Source organism: Excalfactoria chinensis, chromosome 12 (genome assembly GCF_039878825.1).
Source record: "Excalfactoria chinensis isolate bCotChi1 chromosome 12, bCotChi1.hap2, whole genome shotgun sequence".
In the NCBI taxonomy this organism is placed as follows: domain Eukaryota; kingdom Metazoa; phylum Chordata; class Aves; order Galliformes; family Phasianidae; genus Excalfactoria; species Excalfactoria chinensis.
In genome coordinates this window covers 6259566-6283804 of record NC_092836.1, presented here as the reverse complement: position 1 = coordinate 6283804, position 24239 = coordinate 6259566, and the positions used below count along the sequence as shown (strand labels likewise).

Genomic DNA, 24239 nt, shown 5'->3' with positions numbered 1-24239 from the left:
AAGCCCCAGACTCACCTCCCAGCATGTAGGAATTATTTGGTCACTACTTGGTCAGTACTTGACTTTCAGGGTCAGACTGAATGGGATTTCATGCACCTGATAGAGCACTGCAGAGGAGTTGGACTAGATGAGCTTTAACGGTCCTTTCTAAGTCAAACAATTCTATGACTATCACTAAGGATCAACTCACTGTGCAGTATATATTTCCCTACATCAGAGATGTTCTTGCTCGCTTGTTATCATTCCCTCTATCCACATGGTGCATGTGTGTAGATATCTGACATGTCTGCTAGCAGACACAGGTGACCTTTGGGAAGGTTAGATCTGAACCATTGGTGCTGAGCTCTGTACAGGTACTGGAGAAAGTACCATCTTGGTAGACAGCAGCTCAGTTCCTTAAACATCTCAATGGAAGTCTATCCCAAATACCTCAACTTCACCCTTACCCAACCATGACTTCTCCACCCTAATTCTGTCCCTGTGTCACATTCATTGACATCCAAGTGGACCTGCAACCACTTCCTTCCCTCTCACAAGTTCCTTATCAGTCTCATTAGCAGCACTTTAGATCCCAGCACCACTACTGTGCCCTAAGCTTGTTTTGTATGGCTCCACCACACCTCATTCTCCCTCTGCCTTGCTAACACATCTCCATTGAGTGCAACAGGATAGCAGCCTGCCCCATACAAAGCATCATCTCACCTGGAGGGGAAACATCTTGGTTTGTAGGGATGACTCCTGGCAAAGGCTTTAGGGCCAAAACCTTCTCTGAGGTTGGAAAAGGGCAGAGCATGCAAGGCCAGTAGCAGATTGGCATCACTGCTCTGGGTCTGTCTGTACCCCAGTGGCAGCAGCACAGAAAAGGCAAAACTGAGTATGGAAGAAACTGATGACAAAACACAGAGCTTGCAGCCTGTGACATCCTGCCCTGCGCTCAGTCTTTTACAGCTGAGTGTGCTATTTGCTATCCCGTGCCAAAAAAACAAACAAATAAATAAATAAATAGTCTATGCTTTCTGTCTGCTGAACCTTTAAATGAATCTAGGAGCACTGCTGCCACCAGCCCTGGCTGGGAGGGACCTGGTGGGCTGGGTGGACTGGGGCTCAGGCAGGGCCATGGGCTGTGCGTCCCAAAGGACCGCGGGTATTTCTGGCACATGGTGGGGCCAGCAGCACTTGGACAAGGAGTGATTTTACTAAAAAAGGAACTTGGAGAGCACTGCGGTCCTGCTCTGCCTACATCAGGAGGGACATGGAGGCAGATGCCTTTCTGCATCCCCCTGCACTGCACAGAGCCCAGCACTCAGCAGCAAACTTCTACATGGAAACTATTAGCAAATAATAACACTTCCCTTTATAGCTGTGCGTTTCCACGTTGCTGCTTTCATTTTCTTTCTTTCTTTCTTTGTTATTTTCCTTTTTGTGCTTGGTTTTTCTTTCTTTTTCTTCTTAATACTTGGGTTTGTTTTGTGTCACCGTGCACTAGCAAGGACGGAGAGACTTTTAAATTGCAGTAATCTGAGTTCTATAAATAACAAAGCAACAAAGGTCTGTGATGAAACACAGCGTACACAGTATCCACAAAAAATACGTACTCTGTGTTCCTTAAGAGATCATTGAGATAACAGTGACACAACTGAGTACCTGCTCGTGTCCACTTAAATCAGCTAATATGCTCCCAGAGCAGAACTATCTACCTTAGGCAAAGAAGCAGCAGAAAAGAAGTAACAGAAAAGCCCCTACCAGTAGGAGAAGTTAATGCATTCCACTTCGACAGAGATTAATTATTATGAATCAGTCTAAAAATACGCTTGTCCCGTGTGGGAGTAGGCGCTCTTCTATTCATCAAGTTGCTTTCAAATAATCGTTAAACATCTTAAGGCAGAAGACAATTTTGCTCATGCAAAATAAATGCTGCTTAAAGTTAGATGACAAAGACCATCTATTTTTTTTTTTTCTTCTCTTTTTATATTTTAAAGCATCTGCAGCATTTTTGACCAAAAGTAGCTCCCCACAAGTGAGACAGACAAAAGCTCTGCTGAGAAAAATGTACGGGGGACTCTGATAACTGCAGTGCTGCCTTTTCCAGTTGCTTATCACGGTTGATTTTTCCAAACAACTTTAATTAAATTTATATTTGGTAATAATCTTCTAGTCTCAGCTATAGTCCCGGTGGCATCTCAAATGGAAACAGATCAGATTTAAAGGCCAGAAGTCACTTCTGTGGTGTGAGTGCATGAGTAGTTTGATGGGTTTTTTTGGCTTGGTGGGACAAGTACTTGCAGGTAGGAACTGATTTATTAACAGAGGTGCTGGCTCCCCTGCACCACTGGTTTCTGGCACTTGATTGTCCAGGTGTCTCTGGGCGGACCCTGCAGATTCATCTTGGTGGCAATGCACTGGGAGAAGGTTCCTGGCTGAGGGAATGTGGAAGAACAAGAAGTTAGGCAAAATAAAAGGGCTTAACCATTAAAAATGATGACAATACAAAGATGGAAGGACATCAGGAAGCAACAAGAGACTATTAAACTAAATTCATGTATACGGAAAATTTATCCTGCGAATCATTCCCCAGAACTTTGCTCTGCATTTACAGCTCAACATTTCTGGTAGAAGAGGAACAATAAACCCTTTCCCACCTGCTCTGCAGGGCAGGTGAAGCACAGAGTGGGCAGATACTGCCTAGTACTTAGCCAACAGATCTGGTGGTACTGCTGAGGCTGATTCCACAGATACCTTTATTTGGAAGAGTGAGAGATGGGCCTCTTAGCTGCAGCATTTCCAGCAGTCCTCCTTTTCTTCAGCAGTACAGTCATAATTTAAGGCTTAGCACTCATCCAACCCAAGCAGCGCTGAGAGGCGGTGCTTCCACTGACGCTTTTTCCATTACAAAATCGCATTCTACCCAAACATACTTTGTTTGACACCAATAAATCAGGGCAGCTCTTTTAATCAGATCTGAGACTGAACGAGGCTAAAGTTGCTTTTTTGTTTGTTTGTTTGTTTTTTAAAGCTTATAAAATTTGGTGACTTTTCAAAGAAAACTCTCTCTGTTGTTGTTGAAGTGGCACAGCCCAGCACTCCCTGTTCCTGGCAGCAGCTCAGAAGGGCTCTGAGAAATGCATCTCTTGTGGCAGCTCTGACCCAAATGAAATCAAGAAACCTTGGAAATCTCACAGGAGATGGATTTCTGTGGGTTTTCCAATGTAAACAGGTGCAGATAAGCGAAGATAAGTGTCTGAGAGAGCTCTGCAACGTATGGAAGATTAATCTCTAAAAGAAATGTCTATTTTTGTGATCTTCTCCTTCTTTTGAGATATGCCTAAAGACACCTGATTCACGGTGGAGAGAGTTATGTAAATTCATGAATGGGTAAAATAGATACAGTAGATTGGAGCTTTCATTCTCAGCTCCAGTCAATGCTTTCCAAAGGAGAGATTATTTTAATTGACCAGTCAGTGCTTCAGGATGGGTTTGAAATGACAGGGAGAAGATCTTCAAAAGCTCAGCACTTCTGATACTTTTCCCAGGAAACAAGGACAAAAGGAAACAACATTCCTGTTCTGTTAGTTAGGTATTTTAAATGTGCTGCTTCAGATCAGATCTCAAGTTCTTCTACCATGCTCACTATGCCAAAAAGAGAAACAGACAGCTTTATTTGCAGAACAGCTTTCACAAGCTGTACCACAGTTTATTTTATGATTTCAATATCTTCTGTATTTCTTTTACTCCATTTCTTCATGACTAACTCAATGACACCAAGTGTTGCTAAGTAACATCCTGTAGGCATCTATAATTTTCCAACATGACTGCACTGTAACTGAACGTTAACACTTTGCAAGGCAGTAACTACCAGCAATAGCCAATGTCTTACTTCAAGGCCAGGTTGTATGGGGTCCTGGACAGCCTGGTCTAGTATTAAATGGGGAGATGGTGGCTCTGCCTGTGGCAGGGGGGTTGGAGATTCATGATCCTTGAGATTCCTTCCAACCCAGGCCATTCCACCATACTTTAAGGGAACCATGGTACATTCTCATTACAGCAGTATTATGCCTCCAAATAGCACCCATCACCAGGGTAATTAACAATTCACCTCCTGGAGCTTGATGTCCTAGAATGTCCAACACCAGAGGAATGCACTTTCCTGAAGAAGGAGCTGAAAAAGACATAGACCAATACATATTTTAGCTTACCTCCTGCCTGGAATGATTTGCTGGTGTTAACCAGCATGGACAGAGTGAAAATCATTGATGATGGCACTGCAGTGATGTAAAGCGAGATGCTATGGGGTGGGTCCCAACACACACTGAGTTCAGAGGGAGTTTTCTGCCTGCATAAAATGTGAGAAGTCAGCCACATAATTAATTACTGGGGAAATACATCATTTTTCACCCTTTTCATTCTGTGGTAAAAGAAATTAAAGGCAAGATAAATTAAAAAAATAAATAAATAAAATTACCTTTAATAATTTCAAAATGTGTTTTCTCATCAATCTCCATTTGGTGTAACCAGACTTGCAGGAAGTTCTAAAGCTGCAGTGGAACAGAGGAGGGCTTTGGGGATTCAGAGCATTTCAGAAACATAGCTCAGATTGTGCCAGGTGATGTCTGCCTGTCTCAATCTTAATGATACTTTACAGTAAAACTTATGCTAAAGTGGAGACGCTTTGCATGCATGAAAACCTGTGTGTTCAGACACGCACAGGCTGTACATGCATGTGTGTGCTGCTGCATACATGTTCACACATGCACAACCTCATCTAACAGCAAAGGGAATGGAGTCCATCAATAATTGTACAAATTGTACTTCCCCCCCTTTACTTGGTTGAAGGTCTACCATCGACATGTTTCGTTATAGTAATCAGGTTTATTCCTTCTCAAGGAACTGTTTCCTTTGCCATGTTCAATAAGGTAATGAAAAAGCGAATAAATCTTTCCAGTGGAGTAACTGCATGATACTAAACCAATGTTTTATCTTATCCTCACCATGTACTTCGGTTGCTTTAAACGCATCTTTGCAGCAACCAAACGAGCCATAAATTAGTCATGATGATATTACAGCTGAATTTAATTTAAAGTCTCTCAGCAAGTTGCTAAGGGTTTCTTGCCTAGGTCACTCCTAAGGAAATTTGAAAACTCTGGTATGATTTATGAATATTGCTATATTACTAGAGTATAAAGGGCTATGGGGAATACAAGCACATAAACCTCTGTTTAATTCAGCTCCAATAAAAATTTCATTTCTTATAGCAAAATAAACATGTAAATCAATGTTTAATGATTCTGTTGTTTTATTATGTAACTTATTATTTGCCTTTAAACATCCAAGCCAAATAAAATCTGGGACCCAGCTCGTTTCTGCTGAACCATAATTAGTTAACAATTAGATCTGTTCTGCAGAGGTTGCTTCCTTCAATGGAAATCACAACACAAAATAAGAGAAGACAGCCCAGGAAACAAGGCCTGGCTTCTCTTTTTCCCCCACGTATAAACACATTAGCTCTGTTATTAGCCAATTCCTCAATGTAAACATCTTTCCCCCCCCACACACCCTGGAATTTACTCAGCTGTCTAGGGGATAATTACTTCCCTAAAATTACCATGCATTCAGTATTCAAGTTCAGAGGTGCTTTTACCTTGAGTCTCCTGCAAGTTCTGTGGACATGCAACTTCTTTTGCTCCTCTCACCTTGTGGCCTCTCCTTGTATATGGGAAATAGTCCCATTGGTATTAATCTCCTTCAGGTAATGGGACAGCGGCTTGCTGCAGATGACAACAGGAGAGAAAGGGTTAACTTCTGGATAAAGGACTTGAAACTTTAGCCATTTTTTTTCCCCCAGACTTCAGGATAAACCTGAATAATATATAATTCTTTCTGAAAGAAGCCAAAGTCACAAAACAGCTCATCACAAATTTAGACTCATTTTGATCACCAGATGATGTTCTAGATCTCCTTTGAAGAAGTAAGGACCATGGAACTTCCACAGTCAGTAACCTGGGGATGTTTTTCATCACCTATCCATTGCCATCCATAAGCACAAGAATCTGCTGCCTTTTGCAGTACTGTGCCATCTCAGCGTACTGCCCTGGTGAGTAAGTAACTTCCCAAGCTAGTTTCATTTCTAACTTACCATAGGGACATGCACCTTAGTTCCTCTGAAATACTGCACACAATCCCATAGTCCTTGGTCACTGGGACACAATAATTCCCTAGGATAAACCAGATTTTGTCTTGGTGATGTTGCTTGACCTTAGATGAGCCACTTAATCTGCTTCATATTCAAGTTGGATAATATTGGCACAACTAACCTGCTGAAGAAGGTGACAGTCTACACAAATAGTTGATGTAGGTTTAATATTTCTCAAGTACCAAACTGCTGAAAACTGCTGTCAGTTCCAAACGTACACTGCTGCAATTACAGTATACTATGGAAATTGGGCAGCTAGGCAAATCTCCTTGTGCCAGCCTTTTTCTTTCCTGCTCAGCTTTGCATGTACATGTTCAATGGAAAAGAAATTTGAAAATTTAAGTGCCCTTGAAACTAGACCAGAAACTTTCAACCAATGGAAGATATCTATTAACCATGTCTATCAACATCGACCTGGCTGTTTCTTCTAACTGACTCTGTCTGATCCTGCTGCTTCATGTGCCAAAATCCTCTACTCTTACTGGTAAGGGAAGAAGAGAACACTTGGAGGAAAGGATTGTGCTAGCTCAGGGGTCACCCCATCTCTTCCCAACACCTTGCTTTGCAACCTGCTTGTCAATGAATTCAGATGCCATTATCCCATTTGGCTGGAAATTCCCAGCAAAAGAGTGCCTGCCCCATATTTCTTCCATCCTCAGAATAACAATCCAATTTTCTGAGGTTATTATTACATGCCTCAGGTGAAAGCCTTGTACAAACCTTAATGCAGTATATTCTGTTTCTTTTGCAGGAGGAGCAGGAAGGTTTTCGGTACTCTGAAAGAAAAATGCTTCTTTTAGTGTATAAAGTTATCAGAAAGGGCTGAAGTTTTCTGTGAACAAGACTGTGCTCCCACTAAATACATGCTGTCTTGAATCCCTTCCCTCCCTCTCCCACATCTTCAGTTGTGACTCTTCTATTTGGAAAACACCTGGCCCATTTTGGACACGACCAAGAACAAGAACAACATTTGTACCTTTCAGCCACAGCCAGTTGGAGGCATTTTGGATAAACAATCTACTTTGTCCTCACTTCGGGCACAAATGTGACTGGGGGCAAAGAGGGCCTTCTCATTTTCTCAGTGCCACATTCCCGTAGGCAATTCCTGGGATTTCTCAGCATCCACCTGAATGATTCACAGTGCAGCTATACCACGTTACGTCAAACAAGTGTTCCACTGCCCATCAGGTTTGTACATCTTCAAGCAGAATAAAGCATGGAATAATTTGGTTGTGTGCTATTTTGTTATGAAGATGAAAAAAAATGGGGATATTCTCCTTTGGTAAAATGGCCAAGAAAAGAAAAAGCAAACAAAACAATAGCCTAGAGATAAAAAGCCCCAAAGTCCCAGAAAATGTCAATTCCAAGAAATGTGGTGGGTGTAAAAACCACAAATTAAGCTTTACATTCATATACAGCATCAACACTTGTTCCAAACAATGCTCAATGGTGAGAGCTGGGAACACCGTGAGTGCTGCCTCCCACTGCGGACATACCTCCCATTCCTTGCTCTGTATGTCCCACGGCTGCTCCTTCCCACAGATCCTTCCCATGGTCAGCCCTGCACAGCCACCATCTGTTCTGCACTGTGCCGGGAGCAGTTCTGCTTCCTCCTTGTGACACCCTTTCCAGTAGGATGGAAGTGGGGTTGCTCCAATAGCTGGGGTAATACCTCATAGCACTGTGTGAACAGGGATCAGTACAAGTCACTGGATACAGATATACCTTTTCCTCTGCATAAATTTCTGGTGAGCTGTAAGCAGTATTTATAAAACTGTAGAATGGCCTGGGTTGAAAACGATGTCAAAAATCATCCAGTTTCAACCCTCCTGCTGTGTGAAGGGTCCAACCACCAGACAACACTGCCCAGAGCCACATCCAGCCCGGCCTTGATTGCCTCCAGGGATGGGGCACCCACAACCCCCTTGGGCAGCCTGTTCCGGTGTGTCACCACCCTCTGCATGAAAAACTTCCTCCTGTCTTAGTTTCAAACCATTCCCCCTTGTCCTGTTTCTATCTACCCTTATGGATTTCTGGACTAAAAGATAAATCACATCAGAATATTCTTTTTTTCCCCAGCAAAATCTCCAAAATTTGACCAGCGTTGTTTTCTCTTTCTTTGTTTGCTGAGCAAATACTGTTATACTCACGGAACAAATACACTAAATCTGTATAGCACAAACATCCTCAGCTCTGCAAGACCTCAGTAACAGTTAACGATATTACAGAAGCTATAACACAGAGTGCTTCAGTGGAAAAAAAGTACTTTTCAACAGGCTGCGTTTTATTACGTACAGCCAAAGCATCAGAAACTATTTTAAAAGAGTCTTTATAAATATTTGTTCTAATGCAGTTGGCATAAGTTCTCACTGAACCACTGAGTGGAAAAGAATATTCTTATATAAACCTACATTTTCTCTGACCTATACAGTTTTTGGAAGTTAATCTAGATGCTGTTACATCACGCAGAGCAGGCAAATACACAGTAGGACTTAAAATCTTCAATCAAACTCACTTGTGCCGCGGTATTTGTGAAAAATAAATGCTTGCCCACCTTCAAGACATTCCCAGAGAGTTTGCTTGGTAGGTGTGCTCAAATTTTTCGAGCATGAAAGAGCTGCTGAATTGCTGGCAAAGTGAGCTAACGTTGAACTAACATGAACTTCATGCAAATTTTTGAGATTGCCAGAGCTGCTGGTTGGGGTGAACTTGTAGTAACAGGCTTGTCGGAGAGCTGCCTGTCTGGCAGGCTGCACGCTGCAGCTGGAGCTGCCTTGGCTTGATTCTGCTCTGAAGCTGGGACAAGCTTGTGCAGCCCAGCTATAAACATCGAGCTACAGAGCAACTCAATAACCCCAGAGCAGCTGAATGTCAGGGCAATCCCAGAGCCAAGTTGAACCTTCAGAGAAGCTGAAAGTTTACTGAGAGCAGATTGGGTCAAAGCCCATTTCAGCTGTGCTTAGGAAGCTGTGGTCTTGGGAGAGATGACTGTCGGGGAAGCCTATAGCTGGAATGGCATCTCTGTCTTAAAACAAGGAGACCATAGAGCTGGACAAGTGGAAATAAGCTGCATCCAGCACAGCAGTGAGGCAAGATTTCCAGGGAGAAATGATACCTTAAATAAAACCCAGTATAAAAAATGAAACAAAAGCCCAAATGGATAAGGGGGATAAAACAAGGGGGAATGGCTTTAAACTTCAGGAAGGGAAATTTAGGTTAGATGTTAGGAAGAAGTTCTATACTCAGAGGGTGGTGAGGCAGTGGCATGGCTGCCCAGAGCTGTGGGTGCCCATCCCTGTGGGTGCTCAAGGCCATGGGGGCACTTGGGCAGCCTGAGCTGGTGGGGGCAGCCAGCCCATGGCATGGGGTTGGAGCTGGGTGGGCTTTCCAACCTTTCCAACCCAAGTCTTTCTATGATTCTCTATGGACAACCTTCACCAGCTGCTGTTGTTCTTTTCCCAGCTCACTGTCAGAAAGACTTTGCTGATGTTTCGCCAAATGACATATAACAAATGGCCGACGAAGCAAACAGTAAGACCAGGCCAGAAAGAAAAGAGGAAACATCTAAAAGGAGGAAAGGGACAAATGAGTCTTCAGAGAATACGAGAAGCATAGAATGCACTGACTTTGTGTCTGGTACATTTTGCTTCATTTCCAGTAATTCACGCCCTGTAAGATTTCTAGAAACAAATAGATCAAACATTTACAAAAAAAGAAAAAAGAAAAAAAAAAACAAAACACAAAACCAGCCCAAAAAACAAGCTGAGCCACTGCAGCCAATGAAAAAGTGGATCCAAGATGAGCAGGGAGAAAAATACAAGATTTCTAACAGTTCTGACAATCAAAACTGATTGTCATCGGGTCAGCAACTTAGATTCTTCCACTTCTAATTTCAGACGGAAGTAGTAAATAAACAGGATCATTTCTTCTGTCCCTGAACTCTGTCATTAGGATTCCTCCCACCCCTACTGCTTTGCACTAGATAGACTGCAGACCTCAAACAACTTTGGGTCAAGGTCTGTGTTTCCTTTTTGGAGCTGACCAGTGTTTAGCACACTGCTGGAGCTAACCAAGCCTCCAGTGATGAAGCCAACCGGTGCTACGAAGGCAGCAAACCTTCCAGTAGCACCACTAGGTACCCCAATGAGTCTCTGCTGTCACTATTGCTGGGTGTTTAAATATACCCTCCAGGTATGACACTGGAACGAACTCTGGAGATCTGAAACAGAAAATAAAGTGGGCACAAGGTTGAAAAAGACAACAGGAAATGATGAAAAAGAGAATAATAATAATAATAATTAAAAAAAACCTGTAAAATTTGTATATAAACAGAAATACACAAATATAAGCATATGTATATAGAAATAAAAATACAATATAAAAATATAGTTCAATAAAAATATAAACGAGAAATGTACTGGAACAGGCTGCCCAGAGACTCTGTGGATGCTCCCATCCCTGGAGGTGCTCAAGACTAGGCTGGATGGGGCTCTGGGCAGCCTGGTCTAGTAGCAGATCTGCAGGTTGGTGGCCCTGACTGTGGGGGAGGGGGGTTGTAATCTGGTGATCCTTAGGGTCCCTTACAACTCAAGCCATTCTATGATGAATCATAATAACAAAATAATGCTCGTTCATAGACTCATTATGAACAAGCAGTAGCTGCTTATGGGCAGAATCTTCCTAGGACCACTTTCCACATCTTTATTTTCCATTAGGACAGAGGAAGTGTCTCTGGAGCACACGCTGTTTGTGTCTCTCTACCCAGTGACTGTGAAAATCAAAACTGTGTCTGTTACACAAATATTGGGAAATAACTCTCTAGATAAGCTGTGCATGTATTTGCAAGTAAAATATGCAGCCATACCAGTCTGTGCACACAAAGCACACAATTTGAACGTGCAAATAGGAGCTCCCAGCAGGTTAATGCTTTACAGGAGACCAAACTCTCAACCAGAAACACAAATCCAGAGGAACTGTCACTACAGCCACACCATCAAATGACAACAGAACAATTACCCCTAATAGCTGTGTCTTCATTTCTGCTTGAGCTTCTTGCATGATCCTCCCTCAATTCCCTTATCCATGATTATAGCTCAGATAAGAACTCTACTAACCTCACCACCTAATATCTGTACAATCTTACAGGCATGGTTCAGACCGAGAGCACTTGGCTACTAGACAGAAAATTGCATTTGACTTCTGGTTTTTCATTTCTCCTCTGGTTTTGTTTTTCTCTTAAGCTTAAAAACATTTTCCATTAAAGAAATCATTTCCTTTCTCTGGGAAGCTGAATGAAAAGCCACTAAAATCTCTGACGGTCTTTTCATTAGGGTACCAGGGCTTTACATTAGGTTTTCAATTAGAAGTAGTGAATGTAGAAGCATAAAGAAGTGAAAGATAAAGGAGGGGAAGGTAGGAAGTTGAAAAGTTCCACCGTTTACAAATCTCCAGGGTTTCATTTGGCTTTACCTTAAGTTTAGGTCAAAGGTTTGGGACAGCTTTTATTCTTCTCATTCCCTATTTGCTCTGATCTTCTTTTCCAGAGGGAGAATCCTGACAGATGAGCTGTGAAAAGGGAAGAATCGATCTGATAAAGTGGGATTCAGAGCTAAGTGATGGAGCAACCGCTTTGCATTGCCCTGAGCTGGGAGCAGGGGATGAGGTTGCTACTGGGAAACAGTTTGATTGGGAACAGTATTTTACAAAGCCTCAGCCAGGGAGATAGATATTTTGTCCTCCAGAAGTGGAGGGATCCAGAGTGACCCTGCTGCTGTCTCACCAGCCTTGGCTTCATAAGAGAGACAAGGCAGAGAGAAATGGATTTTGGTGGTCAAGAAAAGGAGATATGAACGATACAGGTCTGTAAGGAGACACTGTATCTTCAGGTTAACTTACTGGTTTTAATTGTCAGCTGAGACGGTGTGAAAATCAGAGCAGATTCTGGCATGTCTCCTAGCTAGCTTCAAAGTAAGTACAAATGGATAACAACTGCTGAATTTAACCAAATTAAGCTAACCTATTGGATTTAGAAAATACAGCAGGAACATGGGAGGAGTGAAGGATGTTCACAAAAGGAGCTGATAAAACCTGTCAATGGGGGGGGCGCAGTGAGGGAAACAGGGACCTTTCAGACCATTTTCTTAACTACCAATGCTATCTAATAGTCCATCTGTTGAGAAACTTTTAATATTTTGGGAGCTGATTCTTTTCAGCCACCTGGGTTACAGCCTGATGGAAGCGATGCTGACTCCACGGGACAGACAGCCCTGAACACCTGCACCTTCAGCTCTTGTTTTCTCCTTGAGTTTGCTTGCACAAGTGTGGTGAAGCCCCGCTAGGAGCAGAGGGACCAGATGCTGCTAACACACACATGCAAGCAGCTCCATTATAACCAACCAGTAAGATGAGATAATTTAAAAACAAGCCTTTCTTTGTCCTGAACAAATAATATTTTCATTATTCACGTTCAAGTAGCTAAGCAGCAAAAATGAGGCTTTCTTCTTAATAAAAAGCTTATGCTTTTAAAGCAAGCAAAACCAAACTGGGGCTGCTGGAATTTTGCTCACTGGGGAAGGCACAGCAGAACTGATGGGGAGTGTTGCATGGTAACACACCCTCAAATCTCTTTGGAATAATTAAAAATACCATTTAACACAACACTTTCAATTTGTTCCCATTCATACCTAGGATGACATTTCCCTAGGAGTGAGCTTCTGGGCATTGCATTATCCCACCTCGATGCACCAAATCCCATGAGGTTTCTCTCCACTGGGGCACTGGGCTGCTCTGTGCATCCACTCTGTAAGCAAACAGGTCATTGCAGCAAACCATAAGACACTTGAAGCCCCACTTGCACAACCCAAGTGAGATCTTTTTTGCATTAGGGGTAATCAGGGAAAGAATCCTCACCCTTCCTTTGGCTGAGAATCACAATTCTTATGTGTCCTGCAGACATGGCTGTTTAGGGTATGCAGAAAAGACCCTGGTATGTCCTCAATGCATTTCCTGAGCCTTTTTACCTTTAAAAATTTACACGCTGTTACTGATATTGATGCCACATAAGCTCTCATTTGTGATATATATATATATATATATATAAAATATATATATATATATGAATTTTCTTTTCCATTAAATAAGTACCTACCTGTACATACTCACACTTCTCCAGAGGTTTGGGGGAATTACATGTAAATGGCTGCTGCTGAAACACGAGCACTATGTGCTGGTGCAGGAATTCAGAGCCAGCTTTCCGGGATTAGATGTCCCTGGCTAACCTCAGCTGTTAGGAATTACTTTGGAGCTTGGCCCTAACAGGTGAGGGGGAACCACCAGGAAGAGAACAAAAGGGTTTCTCTCCCTTCTGCCCCTGCCTCCTCCCTTCCAGGCCTTGAGCAAATGTGGTTTTAATTCAGAAATACAAATGTCACCTCCAAAATCACTCTAGGGAGGAAGGAGAGCTAAAGAAAATTCATTTGGATTGTAATTTATCAAGCTTTTTTTCTTGTGAAATTGAACTGGAGAGTCTTAACATCTGCAGCAATGAGAAACAGGGGAAGCTGGAGCTGGGCTGCTGCACGCTGGCAAAGCAAAGAACAACTCTGCTATCCAAAACAGCCTCTAATTCTTGTTTTTCTTCAAGGGCAGCCCTTTCCTAATGTAAATAAACTTGTCATCCTGTGTAGCATAGGGAAAACAGCTCTACCTTAAGTGCTGCTTTTGGAACACTTTGAGCTACAGGTGGCACTGAAAGCCGTTTGGGAGAGTAAAGCAGTAAAGAGCCACATTTTTTTTCCTACATTATCCCCCACCTTGTGCTTTCAGAACTCTCCAGGCTGGGAGCTATTTTTGTTTCCTGCAGGTTTGGACAGCCACAAAGCTGGGGCTGTGTACGTGCTGCAGCTCTGACAGCAGATGTGAATAATAGAAACGGGCTCTGAGCATAAGAAGCCATTCGGCGCGCTCGCTGTACTTTCCTAATGGATATGACATTGACATAATACACCCCAGGGCGTTTTGGATCAGACGGCATTTTCCTGTTCCACGTGCTGGTTTTATGAACAGCCATCAGGTTGTGGAACACATGTCGCAGTGTGGGTGGCGGGCGGCTCTCCATCCCATGTGTAGGGCGTGGAGCTGCAGCATCACTCCACCTGAAATCCTTCTGGCATTAGGGCAGAAGGACTCTGACTCCATGGCAGGGCTCGTAGTGGATGCTGCTGGGATGCTGCTACAGGCTGATGGGTATATGGGGTCATACTAAATGACCATAACTAAAAACACAGAAGCGCAACCAAACACACCCCAGTGGGGCTGACCTGTGAGTTGAATTTGATCCTCATTGCTATAAATTTTTTTCCCAAGCACACAGGCTGGGCAGGAGCATCACAGTTCAGCAACGATCAGCCCAAACCCCTCATCTCTAGGCTGTGAAGCAGCATTTCCCCAATTAGATATGGAGCTGCAGCGGTGAATCACCAGCATGGAAAAACCTCTCCCCTTCCACACCCCCACTGTTTGGAAGGAAATATCCATTTCTGCACAAGCAGGAAGCAGGACTAATCCCTCTGTGATTTCCTCCTCTAGCCCCTTCTCCCTGACACCCCATTCCAGCTTTCATCCTCCTATCTGGGCTATTTAGTCTAGAGCAAGGGAGGCAGAGAGGAGTTGTGATAACAGTCCTCAGTTATGTAAAAGTCTTCTCCAAAGAGGTAGGCAACAAATTGCCATCCATAGGGAAGACACAAAAAGTAATGGGCTTAAATGCAGCAAGGGAGTCTTAAAAAGTATATATATGTATATCTATGAAAATCTTCCTTGTTGCAAAGACCGTTGGAAATCACCTGGGAGGCTGGGGGTCTCACCGCTGCTGGCAGGGTTAGGGAAACATGTCAAATAAACAAGTGTCAAGAACTATTTGCATAGGGTCAGACGAGATTACCTGCTTGGGTATCTTCAAGCCCTGTTTTCTTCCATGCTGTGGTAATAACAGTCCCAGCCTTGTTCTTTGTTAGCCACAACACAGCCAAGAAGATGTCTGTGATGGAGGGAGGAGTGAATGACCTACCATGGCAGGCAATGGGCTTCCTTCCCTTCATTGTCTCCTGATTCTCTTTGTGTTTTTCAGCATAGGATAGCACTGATGCACGTGGTTCAAGGCACTCCAAAGCCAGAAGCTCTGATGAAGTCTCCAGATGTCACACAGCAAACACAGCTGCTGGGTCCTGAAGAACTTAGAAGATTCCTCTGCCCGCTCCTAGATCATTTTGTTGTCACTTTGATAGTCAGCAAAAGAAACTCAAGCATAATAAGAGGTGTGCAGTCACAAATGTGCACCTATGAAGAAGTCACACTTCACCAGCCTCCCCTGAGGCATGGAGACATCACTGCAAGCAATACTGTTGAGCAGAGTTGCTTTGCTGAGTGCAAGACAACCAGAAAATTTGGACTCAGGTTGCATTTGCTGCTGTTGAAGCTTGGTCTTACACAGCCCTTCCAAGAAGCAGCGTCTTCCGAGATGCTACACTCCAAAAGGCACTTCCTGCCAAATCCTACTAAAAATGGGGCTGATCATATGTTTACTTGAGGATATCCTTAAGTACTTTGCTGGACTGGGTCCTTATCCAGCTACATTTCAGATTCTTGGAGATCAGTAGGGATTGATTAAACTCTCTGCATGACTGGCAGCCTGGACATCTGCATGTGTCAAAATAAAGATATTATCCTGAGGATATTTTTTCCCTGTGTTTCAGCTAACCCAGTTGGAAAAGATGGTCAGAATCAGAAAACAGCCATTGCCTTCTGATCGGTAAAAAGATGCAAGTGAGCCTTAACAGATGTAATTTATATCATTAATGCTGATGAAGTTAGTAACCTTTAGCAAGGAGACATGGATCAATAGTTATTTGAGAAGATGCAGCTGCAGATATCTAAATAGGCATGGACCAGGGAGCGAGGTGTAAAAGGTAATAGCAGAATATTTAAACCAGATGAGAGCTATAAGGTAGATTAGTGACCTTGAAAGAACCGGATAAGTAAAAAAGTAGAGAAGGGCAACAATGATTTATATACTTGCCCTGCACAAATATTACAATGCTTATTGAATAGTATAGTAAATTATGAACAAAGTAGAGTTTTATTAGATTAATGACAAGGGAATTAATATAATAAGGTATGTTCTTTTGAAAGTAGGCAAGAAAAATGAGTTTTTTATTAACTCCTGTGTTTCCAGGCTTGAACATTTCTCTTTCTGCCATGGACTTACACTTGGTCATTGCACATCCATTTTCAGATCCTTGTAACACTGATAGAGCTCAAGGCACAAAGAGAACTACAATACCAGGAGGAGACATATGGTGATAGGAAGCGCCACAATCCAGAGGCTCACCAGAGACCTGTTCCTGCCACTCCAGAATCAGGAGTGTGTAGGGCTCGCCCAAAGGCTCCCATTAACTCCCAAACCATTCTGATGATTATTTTAGTGATGTCCAGACTCACCTTGGTCTTGTATTGTACTTGTATCTAAAAAAGACAACAGAAGGCATCCACCCCCCATAAACATTTACATCTAGCAAGGTAGGGTAAAACTTAGTAGGAGAGCACGATCACACAAAAAGATGGGTCAGCATCCCCAAATGCCACTTCTCCCTATGAACCCTGAGTGAAACTGGTAGCCAAATTCTTGCTGCTGTCACCAAGATCAGGCCTGAGGAGATGGCACCAAGTGGTTTGCTGCTTATTATTCACTCCTTGCCTTGCACGGGTGACCCAAAAACCTGACCCACAACCCAGGGAGCCCCCTTTGGGTTTAACTGCACTCCGGATCAAGCCTCAAGAGGACAATTAGAATGTATGAGCTTAAGTAAAAATGGATTATCGTGCACGTATTCTTATCATTTCCATATGCTTCTCTTTGCTCTCAGTAAGAGCTGTTGCCCAGGTGTAATGCAGTCAAAGTAAGGTTTAGCTAAGAAAGGTTAATATTCATTCCCAAAAGAGCTGCTTATAAGGGAAAAATAGGATAGCTAAGAAATAAAAAATATTCAACAGCATCACCACCAGCAGAGAATTATTTTCACAGGTAGGATAGAGCAGACACAGCTATTATGGAAACATGGATCTTCAGCTCCATTACGTTATTCTGCTTTTCCTTCCTTGTGAAGTGAGTTGAGAAAGTGGAATCTGCTAATAATCCATTCTAATTCATCTCCCCTGAAGTTTTGTGTGAGCAGAATAAGTCATTCTGCTTGAACTCCTTAATTCCTATATAATTATTTTCAGTTCTATTGTCCTTAACTCTCTGCAAGCTTCTAACAAATTTAAGAAAACTTATGGTCTCCTGGAATTACATGCTGTAATTCCCCACTGCTGACAGCTTGTGTTCAGCTGGTGGCTGCTTTCTGTTTCAAAAACTGTTATTAAAGCCCTTAGCAGTCCATGAGGGGGATTTGGACAGGGAGTGTTACTCACTGCCCTCTCACATCTCATCCTCAGCCATTCCAGGCTCTGAGATCTAAAAACTGAAGTATTTCAACCCTCTTTTTCCTCTGAATTAAGCAAAGGATAATTATGCATTTATCAGTCCCCAGCAGCCACAGTCACTCCTGAAAATCACATCCCACAGTGCATAACTGTGTGTCTGCAGGGAACGTGGTCTCATGGGACTGGGGCTGAACAACTTGAATCCATCTGGGAATGGGAAATGCTTGGACAGGGCCCACCACTTCCGCACAGCAGCGACACAGCCTGCAAACGCACCCTTCTGCCATGAGAAAAGGCAAACAGGAGGCATGAGAAAAAGGAGGACAACTCCATTCACCCCACGCTCACTCCATCCCTCCTGCAGCTCCATGAGAAATGGAGGGCTTTGGCCCTGCAAACAAGGAGTCCCTCACACCTGCAAGGTCCACCAGTGGCCTCATTTCCTCTCTCCTCCACGTCCTCCCACTCAAATGGCTTTATCTGTTCAACAGAAATAACACTATGGGCTTTTTCAGTGGAATATTTCAAGATGGTCTGTCCCTGTATCTGGAAACTGGGGACTGCTTTTACTAAGGAATCTGCATTTTCTGAAGATTACAGGAAACTCTTTTAAAAGGAAATTTGTTATTTTTTGAGAAATCTTTGCCCTTACAGTCTCTTCTTCGTTAAAAGCAAGCCTCATCCAGATGGATTAGTTGGAAGTTCAATATTCCTGATTTAAGCAACCATTAAAAGCCAATCAAGGGAACCTCACTGTTGTTTAGAATAAAACATTTCATCCCGATGGTGCAAAAAGTGTCATGATTGCAGCGCACTGAAAAGTAGAGCTAAACATGAAATGGTAAAAAAAAACACAGAACACAAAATAAATAAATGATTATTGGAACCCATTGCAGTGAAACACAATATTCAATAACGCTTTAACACAGAATAGTAAAAATGTCAAACTAACTGCGAAATACTTGATTCTGATGAAATTGCTTCCTATGGAAAATAGTCCCCACAGAACCTTTTAACTCAATCAGTGGAAAATAATAATAATAATAAAAATAAAAAAAAATCAAAGAAGATTCTCATTTCCTTTTCTAAATAAAATGTCCTGTTCATGAGGGAAAGGTCAGCTGTTGTTCAACGGAGTGCTGGGGCACTTTAAAGAACTTGAAATCTGCACCTGGACTTCCTCACATCCTCAATATTCCCCTCCTTCTGCGCAGCTGGGAATCTCTGTTTAAAACCAAGTTTCTCGTTCTTTGTACCTTCATTATGCTGCTGGTTGCAACACTTTTTCTTAAAATTTATTCCTCCTGTAGTATTTGCTGGATTGCATACAATAAATACTGCCTAATGTCATAATCCCAGCTAGACAGCTATAGATGTGTTAAATATATACTGTGACAAGTCCAACAAATAGCCATCCATTCACATTACAAACAGCCTCAATTTCAGCTCAATGAATATTGCAATAAATTTGTTCTTACTGGGACATCTGTATAAATATCAGTAATAAGATAGATCAGAAAGGCTCACCATGCCAAGTAGGTTTTATTTTTGTAAAGAGACTATAAGAACTACTTAATTCCCCTTTGTGGAAAAAAGAAACCCAGAGAGGAATACAGGATGAAGGAAGGGAGAGTTTACTGAGCAAACTGCAGTTTATTTAGATGAGAAAAATGAGGTATGCAAAGCAAGACGTGTTTAACTAAGTGTCTACAGATGTTGCTCAATTTTTTGCATGTACTGAAAGAGAAATCACTTTGTTTACTTGTCTGGCTCTTGTTCCTAGCGCCATTACCAGTAGCTGAAAACATCTACTGAACACAGGTGGTGGTTGTTTTTTTTCACCTGTGGTGGTGATGGGGTGGGGATTGCAACCAAGGGTTGTCTGCCAAAACTGATGGAAAATATTCCAAGCATTTGGCTGACTGTTCAGCAGCCTTATCAATACCTGCTGCGTCAGCTTTTCTTCACCTGCCATCCACTATTTGAGATCCTTTGACAGACACCACAAGCACCTCACAACCCCAGAAGGAAGGGCAGGGCAGTCTGTACTTCTCACACCTGAAATACTATTCGCTCGCTGTCAGTTGCAATGCCAATACATGCCACAGTTCTGTGTTCCTTCAATCTGCTTAGTTTAATACCACTGTTGGTTCCCTCTTTGGACCCCCCTGAGTCCTGTTATCATGAGATAACATTACTGATTTCCTCTCAACGTCTGTTGAACCACAGAAGAAATAGAAGAGCTCTATTGTTGCACAAGGTGTGTTCATAACCTAATGTTTTCCACAGGGCCAAACTAATGGGTCACACTGGCTTCTAACTGCTCGGGTCTCTCAAGGACTGCAGAGTGAAATTAAATGAAGAAAAATAAGTAATGTTTCTTCCACATTCCTCTTCCCTCATCAGTAGTGCATGCTGAAGGTACTATAGGCTGTCTATAGGAACTGAAGCCATGGGCAGAGCACCAGTGATGTGAAAACAACAATTTTCCAGAAGCCTGTAGACCAGGGCAGTAGAATAAACCATACATGCTTATGCAGAGAGCTCGGTTACCTTGTCTTTTGTTCCTTGGGACCGTACTGCATGGTGAGTTTGAAGTCTTCATCAGTTGTGTCATTTGTCAAAACCTTTCTGGAAGTCGACATATCTACAAGAGAAGAGGCCAAAACTGTTTGCAGTGTTTGCTCCTTTCTTCCCTCTGAAGTCATCCATGCACATCCCTCCACGAGGGACTGCAATTTTTACTTTCATTTGAGAGCATCTCCATTTTTCTCAGTGCTTGGGCATGATGTGGTGCACTCAGAACTGACAGAGCACTGTAGGTTTCTCAACAAAGCATGGAACTGGCAGATTTTAAGCAGAGGATCAAGTGGGGAAGGAAGAGCCTTTTTCCACTGATAGCTTTAGAGTGGCATCTTGTTAAATGTGGGGTATAGTTACAGGGAAGTATGAGCTTCAGTTAATAGGTCAGAGCCCGTGTGCATCTAATTATAAACCCATCTGGCCCTAGCCTAAACATATTAATCTTAGTCCCAAAATACAAATTTGCCTGCAGAGACACAAAGTACCATCAGCCCATGCAGTGACTTGCCATTCTCAGACTGTCCATGTTGTTCTCTCTGTTATCAGAGTTTATTTTTTGGACAGATAGACTCCAGAGGCTGCCTGACGTGGAGCAGAAAAGCAGCACGGAGGATATGCTGGTCTGTGACAAATCACAGCACAGCAAGGACAAGGGGAACCTTTCCAGAGATTTCACTGTCTGTCTGTCTCCACATGACGTGCTGCAAAGGTTAATTTGTTTTGAAATCCTCGTTTTTTATTTGCGTTACTGATCAACTTAGCAATTATAAATGTTAATATATTCTTCAGTGGCCTTAACTTCAGATTTTGAGACTGTTGCACTAAATAAGGATTCCACACCTTGCTGTGATTTATTAAGACTGGAGTTATTCTGAAAACTCATTGAGTTACAGCACTGAAAGAAGCATGTTTTCAAGGTTCATCCTTAATTATCTTTAAAGCGAGACAGAGCCATTTATAACACTGTGGTTTAAATCAATTCGGTTAATTGTCACTTAAATCAGAACCAAGAAAACCCAATTCAGGTAACTTGGTCTGTGTTGAATTTGTCTTCTAAGGGATATTCATAAGAAAGTGTTATTCTCAAGCACTAACAATGAATGGAAATATTTAATTACAAAAAAAAAAGGTAGCTTTGATGTTGTGATTAATTGCTTTTGCTCACTGAGAAAACACCTTGTAACTGTGTGTACATCACTGTATACATCAGTATTTATTTCGTCCTGATTTTTACATCTGCAATGGAAAAAAGAACAGGCCGTGACAGTTTTAGTCATCCACTTACCTTCTGAAAGTGTTCTGTGTCATGCTGCTCCTAAACAAAAACATGCACGAGAGTAAAATCATTTAATTGTGTCCTGAATATTTTGGGAAATATTACCAAAACATTCATTGCATGCCAAGGCAGCTGATGTACCTAACATTAGAAATATTATTGACGATTAATGACCTGGGCTATTTTTTCCTTGCTTCCATGTTTTCTGAGATCAGAATTTGTTGATCTCAGACTCCTACACACACCTCTTACTCATAAGACAGGAGTGGGTAAACTGATTTTTCTCTTGTTTCAACTCCCGGCTGTTTTCACGACTAGGAAGATTTTAACTAATGGAAAGTGGATAAAATAAAAAGATGCTCCTTTTGCACCTGCAAGAGGCTACAGCTGTCAAGAGCTGCTTATTACTCACAGAGCTCCTATTCCAGGTGTCTAGCTAGTCATTTCTCCAGATTAGTCATTTGACATTCTTTACAAATTCAGCAGTGAATGTGTGCTCTCAACTGCTGTTTTTGTGTAAGGTACGTTAATGTGAAAACAGGATTATTTTTTTTTAAAGGCATTTGTACTGATTTTAGGCTGTCATCATTCCAGAATTTGCGCCTTCAAGTTTAATTTTTAAGAAACTTATTAATTTAAAAATTAGAAGATGAAATTATGCACACTGTGAAAATCCGCAGAGCTCATCACAGAGCAACTGACAGATGGACACAAACTTGAATGGATTAATTCACATCTGCTCCAGAGGGAAACCCAACAGAAATACTCCGTGTTGCAACTGAGACTCTGTACAAGCCTCAGGCTTCCTGGAAATGACAGCTCAAATGTGAAGGATGGATAAAAGTAATCAGTAAATATCTCAGTCCTGTTTTTGGAAGGATGCAAGATAAGATACAAGACCAAAGGAATCATTTTAAAGCTGAGAGAGTAGCTAGAAGAGTTATATCTGCTGAAATCGTCACAACTGCAAGGCTTGCATAGGAGAATCATAGCAGAACAAAGGAAGCCTCCTTTGCTTGGCACAAGTGTAATTATTAATGCTTTAGAAAACACAGGAAATTCCAGCAATCATTGAATCAACCTTGAATGCCTTTCTGAAAGATGTGCATTAGTCAAATACAAACCACTAAGTAAATGCATGGAAAAAGTAATGTCCTGGAAGAAATAAACTAGTGATATATACCGCATCAGACTAAACAAGCTAGCTGTTCTTTCTTGGCCTTGTACTAACTTTTAAAATTGCTGGAAAATAATCACAACAAAAAGCTTGAAAAAGTAGAGTGGAAAACATGGTTTGTTTTCCCTGCCTCTTACATCTTCTCACTGTGCATTGAATAAATGCACAGCAGCCTAGAGCCTCATGTACCACCTTGCTTTAATCCCTTCCTGTTGACAGTGAAAAATGTTATACAAGTGTTCTACAAAGATATACAGTATCTGCTCATCAGGAAATCACCTCCCTGTGCAAAGATTCCTCATTGAACCACACTAAGGACGTCAGGCAGGGATGCCTGGAGAGCTGTCATGCAATGGGGCAGATACTCTATTTGGGAACAAACTGGCATGCGCTGAAACAGCTAATGCTAAATGACAGTATGTGCATCTCATCCCAACCAGAACCAATATTCACGTCGGATCTCCTGACAGCAGCATTGTTAAGAAATCGGCTAAGTGGTAGAACTACCCAAGACACCTATGCCATCTGGATACTTGCCCTCCTGCATGGGGAGGGAAGGTGAATAGGAGAAAAACTAGCTGACAGCAGGAAAACTGAGAAGCAGTAAATCATGCAGAATTTGCCAAGAAATAACCAGATTCTTTTATTTGTTCCTGGACTGGATCCATTCTGACCAGATAAGCTCCTCCTCAGCACAATACAGAGCTTTGCATGTTGATGTAATGAAGTGAGGGGTCACACTGCTGCTATCACATCTGGGATTTATGAGGAGACTTCTTCAGCTGAAATCAGGGAATGGAGGAGGCAGAGACATTTTGATTCTGCTATGCAAACAGGTTTGTAAGGCAAATCTAAATGGGTGGGATGAAACCAGTCTTATTAAGGTGTTCTGTGTAGATGTAGCTGCACTTACCCCAGAGATACCGGCGTGCATCAGGAAAGGATCTGACCAGTCAGGCATTCATTCATGAAGCAGGAACATCTGTTAGCAAAAGCAGGCACACCTCCTACAGGTAATGAAGCATATTTCCTCTCTTTCCTTAAAAAGAAAATGTTCAGTGCAGACACAAAAGCTGCCCTCCCTGTTGATCACCTCTTGTCTCTCCCTTTGGCATGTTATGTGCAATATTCATGCAGCAACAGATGCGCACAGTGAGTAAAACACTCAGAGATGTTTGTCAAACATTTCCTAAGGCTTTTCATGTCCTTGCTTTCCTGTGAGGTGCCCAAACATAAGTAATCTCTGTTGGCTTTAGAGTAGATTAATTCAGAGCACAGCCTCAGAACAGCGTGTGTGCAAGGGATGGGGGGGGGGGGGGGGGAGGGTAATCAGTTAGCTGGAGTGTTGAGGTGGAGCATTTTTCCTAAGAAGGACAACTAAAGGGTAGGAAAAGCATTTTTGAATTAGCACATTTTCATCCAGGTAATACAGCTCCCTGTAGAGCTGTACCTCTAATGCAAGCTCATGGACAGTTCTTTTATTGGACATGATCTAAGAAGCCACTGGAGGTGGAAAAAAGCTAATCAAAACAGAA

General features: G+C 42.2%; 3 long non-coding RNA genes across 3 annotated transcripts in view; all 3 read right to left on the bottom strand.

The window, feature by feature from the left end:
• Positions 1 to 3918: 3918 nt before the first annotated feature.
• Positions 3919 to 5744, bottom strand: LOC140257978 (uncharacterized). Its single transcript, XR_011905155.1, has 3 exons — positions 5636 to 5744; positions 4460 to 4532; positions 3919 to 4156 (listed from the first exon to the last, which is right to left on the bottom strand). It is a non-coding gene; the product is annotated as an uncharacterized lncRNA (long non-coding RNA).
• A 1945-nt stretch (positions 5745 to 7689) lies between these two features.
• LOC140257856 (uncharacterized) lies at positions 7690 to 15385 on the bottom strand. Its single transcript, XR_011905133.1, has 4 exons — positions 15129 to 15385; positions 12871 to 12986; positions 11657 to 11752; positions 7690 to 7868 (listed from the first exon to the last, which is right to left on the bottom strand). It is a non-coding gene; the product is annotated as an uncharacterized lncRNA (long non-coding RNA).
• An 8248-nt stretch (positions 15386 to 23633) lies between these two features.
• Positions 23634 to 24239, bottom strand: part of LOC140257855 (uncharacterized) — a 48349-nt gene continuing 47743 nt past the window's right edge. The window contains exon 5 of the long non-coding RNA XR_011905132.1: positions 23634 to 23743. This is a non-coding gene — a long non-coding RNA (uncharacterized lncRNA). The remainder of the gene's footprint in view (positions 23744 to 24239) is intronic.